Here is a 6,838-nt window from a genome sequence, read left to right on the forward strand (position 1 = left end):
ATCCAGCTTAGAAGAGACTCTTATAAATCCTGTTTGGTAAAAGGGGATTATCTTGGCCATGAAAGCTCATGCTTCTAGCTTCCATAATAAAATGTTAGAGTAAGCTTCGGCCTCCACTTCCAGTAATGCAATTATACAATAGTTTCTTGGGATGGAGGGTCCCATTTTTTACAAATTAGGTGAAGAATAGATCCCTTTTATGAGTTAGGAACCTCAGCTTGATGTGTTTTATCTAGGACCCCGATCAATATTGTGACCTCATGCCCCTATACGGCTATAATCAATACATATCCGTATAATGGCATAACAATCAGAGCCATATTTCAGTAACTCGTCTCTGCAGTTCATGACAGTCCATGACACAGCAGAAGCCACTTCCTTAGATTCCTAGATAGCACACCGAGTTCTTTCGACATCTCAAACCCCCATCAACCTGGGAAAGCCCCGCTTGCTTTGTTTTGATTAGTAATAGAACTCCTGCGAGCACTGTAAGAACGACCAGTTCTTAGTGACATCTTTATTGACGTCTTATGTCCAAAAACTTACTTCAAACTCTGCACCTTTCAGGTATAAATATACCAACCTTGCCTTAAGCAAGCACACGGTGGTGGTGAATACTGGAGCAGAACAGCTGTCCCTTGCAGAGAGCCCAGCAGATGCAAGAAGCCCACGGACGCTGCCCCTCCTCCTTGATGCGCTGAGAAAGACGCTGTCTTTTTCTTCTGCCGAGAAAATCCAGCTCCGGCGTTTCCAGCCTACCCTTGCGGGTGACTGGGATATCGGGTCCTAAGAAGGAGATACCAGACCTCCTGCATTCTATTCCAGAGGTACTGTGCTGACTAAACCCTTAGAGAGAATTCTTGAAACAAACTCTTGGCAAAACCAACTTAACTTAAACTGCTACTTACTTACTCCCTCCCATGTGTTAGGCTTAGGTCAGGTACACTGGGGTAGGCGTAGTTAGAAGCACCAGTTGAGATCTTTAGCCAATGTATATATGAATGTATATATTTTATTCATTTTAACCATCTTATGGCTAAGAAACCATATCAATGCTTTTACAGTATTATTTCGTAATACTCCTTTTACTGTACGCACTTTTTATAATAACAAGTCTTGCAATGGTGGCAATTCATTTCTCGCATGAGAAGGAAGACTGTTCAATAAATAATACCTTTTATTGAAAACGCCCGTCTCTCTATTCTCTGCATCCTGGTGAAAGTAAATCTGCACAACTGACTGAGTGAAATAGCTGTCTATTGTTTCACACGACTCTAGAGATTGACTCTTATTCTGAGGAGCAAAGTTGTCATGTTTATGCGGTTGTCGGAAGCTGAATCCCTTTTTGCCCGAGCCAGGGAAGCTGATCACTTCCTATTCAGTCAAGAAAGTTTCCAGTGACCTCTGAGCTAACTGGCGGAAACCTAAATTAAGTCTAACATAGTCAGTAGAGACCTAGAAGATCACAGTCCTACGTCTACACTGCTGTTTATGTTTTTCCAATGCGCAGGGCCTATAGGGAAAATAGGAACTACACTACATGGCGCCCAACGTTTGGTAAGGCGATAAAACTAACGCAAGATGTTAGAGTAACTCAGTCGTGCTTTTCACACAGACCCTTTCTCCCGTAAATACTCCAATAGACGTCTGGAGTGGGTGAAAGGTTAAAATCCGCCGGAACTTAGTAGGAAGAGATTCCTATGTAGAGTTTCTGGTTTAGTCAACGTTGAAGGATACAGTGTTACAAAATATTGTGCACCTAATCTTTGTTTCCTTGGAAACCTGCTCTGCAAACCTTCATTAATACAATGTCAGAAAATGGCAATAACAACGGAACCAATGAAGTCGCAGTAGACGCGAATCAACTGGGTCCCGATGTTACAGGGATTAATAAGCCAGGTGCGATTATCATCCCGGCAAACAGTAGAAAATCTATAACTTCTAAACTTATAGAAAACGGACTGACATCACAAGGTGGTACAGTCATTTTTGTGATAGAGGCACACGAATATCGGCAGACAGAGGTATTCTATTCTTGGATAAACTTTCCAGCGGCAAACGCTACAACACACGAGTTCCACTATTGCAAAATAGAGGAACCACCGGAAGAGTACGCTCCTTTCGAGGAGATTGAAATCCCATTAAAATACCAAAAGCACCTGCTCTGGTTTAAAGGCGCCCTAAAACATAATGATCACATTACCAGGCTCGGTCCACTAGGTAGACCAGGAGCAACGTGGCCGGTTCTAGCCAGCTACACAACACATCCAGAAATCGAAAAAATGTCAAGAGAAGAACTTTTAGCGCAGCTAAAATTACTAAATAAAATACACAGACAGTTAGTCCAATATGTAATGCGGACTGCAACAGTCCAAACAGCTGTTAATGTTCCACAGCTGACCCCTCATCAGGGGAACACAAATAAAATTACACCACAGAACATACAATCATGTCTTGGAAAAACTCCCGCAAAACGGGAACAAATTCCTTTCTGGTTAGCACAAAAAATTACTCAAATAGAGGCAGTATTTCCGAATACTACCCCTATTGAGAAACACAGAATTCTGACTATCTGCCTTCCAATGGGGGTCGCACCACATGTGGAGGACTGTGACACTTGGGGTACAGTCTTTGCTTCCATTTACACAAAAAAACACATGGTGTTCCGTCCATGGCGGTAATACCGGTTGTGCTGAAACAAATTCAGAATGAATACGGTCCAGAACCTGCTTTAACTATTGGTATGAAATTACTGAAAGACTTCAAGCAGGTCTCGGCTATATTACTAGCCAACATAAAAGGAGAAGCAGCATCTGTGGCGATCCGCCAGAAATTGAAAGAAACAGATGTAACAGATCAACCAATTGAGCTTGCCAGAATTATAGAAAAATGCTATGAAGAACTAGGTAGAGATAGTCTGGGTGGGAAACCTGTAAAACCCCAACTACTCGAAAATCCTGAAAAATTATTTATTAAAATAATCTAAACACTTCTAAAAAGAGCTGGGATGGGAATAAACAATCCACTCCCAAAGAAAAAGTTTTCCAGTCCAGAGGAAGGTCTCCTCGGCGGAGGGAAAGATCTCCGACTCAAGAACACCAGTCTCCCCAGAGGGAACACTCTGAGAAAAGATATAACCTTAGAAATAGGGACAACTTGAAAAAGCCTGATAGATATCAAAGTAATGATACACGTCCCTCTCGATCTTTTTCGCAGAAATCGGAAAGAAGAGGACGGTCAGACCCAAGGGAAGAGCACACCAAGTCCAAAGACAAGGAACCTGCTCAAAGTAAAAAATTACAATTCCCGAGGAAGAAGGTAGCCAGTATTAGAGTAATCGAACATGCCGAGAATACTGAGGACACAGCTGAAAAACGGAGAGTGGGCACAGACAATGCTAGACAGTGCAGCAGAAATCAGCATAGCTCGCAAGATCTTGATGAGTCATCTGCAGACAGTGGACACGAATGAATACATTCAGGTAGAAACTGCAGACACCAGAGTTAGCGAACCTCATAAGATATACGAAATAACACTGCGTATAGAGGGAGATAAGACTACAAAAATAAGGGGTCTATTTTGCGATAACCTCTCAAAAGGCTATGACATCCTGTTAGCTGAGAAAGATTGCCCCCCAGAGTTTGTCAGGGAGTGCCCTCATGGCGAAGAAATGATTATGCCGGCCTTCTCAAATCACATTCCAATTCACACTAAATATATATATGCAAGGAAATGGGCAGTAGCCCAGGCACCAGCATTATATAAGAATCATGTAGGATGGGATGAGGACTCTCCTCATCACAAAATCCAGTTAAAAAGTCAACCAACTGCACAAAGGCAGTACCCAATTAAGCAAGAAGCTAGTAAACAGGTCAGGGAGATTTTAGATCAACTTGAATACCAAGGGGTAATTGAAACATGCACCTCTCAAATGAACAATGCTTTCTTTCCTGTCTCCAAACCGGACAATTCGTATTGTCTAGTCTTGGACTACAGACACCTTAACTCATGTTGCAAAACATTTGCGGTACAAAATTTGCACAGTGCGGCACTAATGAATAACGTAGTTCGCAAAAAGTACAAAACGACCTTAGACATATCTAATGGGTTCTTTTGCCAAAATATTGCACCAGAAAGCAGGTACTTGACCGCTTTCTCAATAATGGGGTCAAAGAAAAATTTCTGTAGGCTCCCACAGGGATTCAAGAACAGCCCAGGACTATTCTCAGCCAGAGTAACAGAGTTACTACAAATATATGATGATGAGGCATTATCTTATGTCGATGACATCTATCTCACAGACGACGACTTGGATACTCACTTGAAAAGAGTGAACACCATAATACTTGGGTTTGCAGCAGAGGGTTACAAATTCAACTTTAAAAAATCAAGAATTGCCCATCTAACAGTCTTATTTTTAGGATACGAGTTATCAAGTGAAGGAAAATGCCTAGCGGACAACTTCTTAGAGAAGTGCGCTGTACTCCAAGCACCGAAAACACTGAAGAATTTACAATCAATTCTAGGTTTCCTGAATTTCGGAAGAACTTACATTCTAAACTATGCAGAAATGATTAAACCTCTCTATGAATTAATAAAACCTGATTTTAAACCAATCAACTGAACTGAAAAACACACAGAAATTTTGAGATCACTGCAAACAGACATGTTAGCGAAAACAAAATTAGAAACACGTGACAATACACGCTACCTTGTAATCCGGGTCATCCCAGGAAGATGCGGATTCACGTACCTGACCTCTAATGAGGGAGAAACGGTACCAATAGCTTACAAATCACATTTGTACACACAAGCAGAAAAAACATTCAGTCTCACAGAAAATACTGTAAAGGCAGTGAAAACTGCTATAGCGAAAGAACGAGCACTAGCACAAGGCAAAAGGATCACTGTTCTCACAGCAGAATCCGCCTTCAAGGCACTATTCAGCCCAGTAAACCTGCCTACAGTGTCACTAGATCTGAAATGGATACAGTGGGAAAACTCTCTTGCTGCAGAAGACGTGAAATACTATTTCGCTCCGCACATGAAAAAACTGAATGATTTAAAATATGAAAAAGAATATCCTCTGCCAATCGAAATTATCCCTCTTAAACAATACTCTTGTATAATCTATACGGACAGATTTGTACAGCATTACAATGTAAAAGATAAATCCTACGATGCAGCCTGCGCGATTGTTAAAGGTCGCTGGCTCTGCGGTAAATTCAGACCGAAAATAACAAAAACTGAATCACTGAGAAAATGTTCGGCTCAGCGAGCTGAAATCAGATCTTTAAAGATGGCGCTTGAAAATGCGGAACGCGAATTCCCGACACTAATCGTGTGCGATTCGCATTTTTGCGTCAATTCTTACAATAACGATTTGCAGAGCTGGGTTCAAAATGATTACAAGGATGACACAGGTGCCACAATCAAGCATAAAATGCTCTGGAAACAGGTAGTTCTTTTTCAGAAAGAACTACAGAAGACTCACGTGATACACACTCTGAGTCATCAACGTGATGGCATTCACGTTGCAGGGAATTCATTGGCTAATACAGACACAGCGGAAGCAACTAAACCGGCTTCCGTAGCCCCAAAAAAGCGTTCAGAAAAATATATAGACGGGGAAACCATGCTGGCGGTAAAAACGTCTTCAAAAGACAACTGTGCAGCACTACCTGTGAACTATCCACTCAATTATAAATACGAAATTGATGCAAACTCCATTCCTTTTGCTCGAATCCCTGGAGTGGGGGATAGGGTAATTCCAAACACGAATCAGAGAAAGTTATTAATAGCAGACGCACACATGGGTGAAGGTCCAAGGCACAAACAGATGAAGGAATCTCTGACTGAATTACAATCAGCATCCTGGTGGCTGGGGATGAGCCTGCACCATTATAAATTTGTAAAGAACTGCCCAGACTGCGACAGAGACCGCAGTAACGAGTCAAGCGGAGTAATGCCATGGCCATTTATGAAGGTAGCATAGAGCTATCTACACAGGCAATCCAGCGTCCTATTAATTGTTTAAGACTACATTCACTTGGCCCCAGCGCTCGGTTGACGCCAGAACTGTTATAAAAGATTTGCGAGTCTTTATCGGCACATACACAATTGCCATGCTTCATTCTGACCAGGGTCCTGCTTTTAGCTCTCGAGCTTATAAGGAGGCCATGACCAGCATGGGCATTGGATTGCGATTCTCTTGTCCCTTCCATCCCGAGGGAAACGGGGTAGTGGAAAGAAAAAACCGAGACATAAAGCAATCTATAACGGCAAAGGTATTAGGTTCGGGTGATGGGTGGGTCAAGCATTTAATATGTGTCCAACGTAGTCTTAACAATTTGCCAAGAAATTCTCTAAAAGGTTTCAGCCCGTACGAACTATTGTTCGGAACTAGAATGCATGTTCAGGACTTAGATAGTCTTGCTTCAGTGGTAGAAGATAAGAAAAAAGACTTTGACATCAAAGATTGTTTGGCTGTTTTACAGGACCTAAATGAAGCAAGAAAAGCCCTGAGCAACATAAAGTTAAAACAACAGCCAACCACCACTGAAGACACACCACTTGTCCCATCAAGACCTGTCTGGATTCCAAAGATTGGGGATCTGGTCAGAGAGAAAATAGCGGTGAAGAAGGAATTTGGGCCTTCTTACAGAAAAGCAGTACCTGTCTTAGCAATCAACGGAACAAGATCAGTAGTACTACCGCCCCTTGCTGGTAAAAAGGAGAACAGAGTTGTATCAATCGACCTGGTAAAACCACAATCATGTGGCCTATAATCAATAGCAGGCCCAGTGGACTCCCAAGAAGTAACAGAATACCCAAATTT

The sequence above is a fragment of the Lissotriton vulgaris genome, chromosome 3_1, assembly GCF_964263255.1.
Source record: "Lissotriton vulgaris chromosome 3_1, aLisVul1.2, whole genome shotgun sequence".
NCBI lineage: Eukaryota > Metazoa > Chordata > Amphibia > Caudata > Salamandridae > Lissotriton > Lissotriton vulgaris.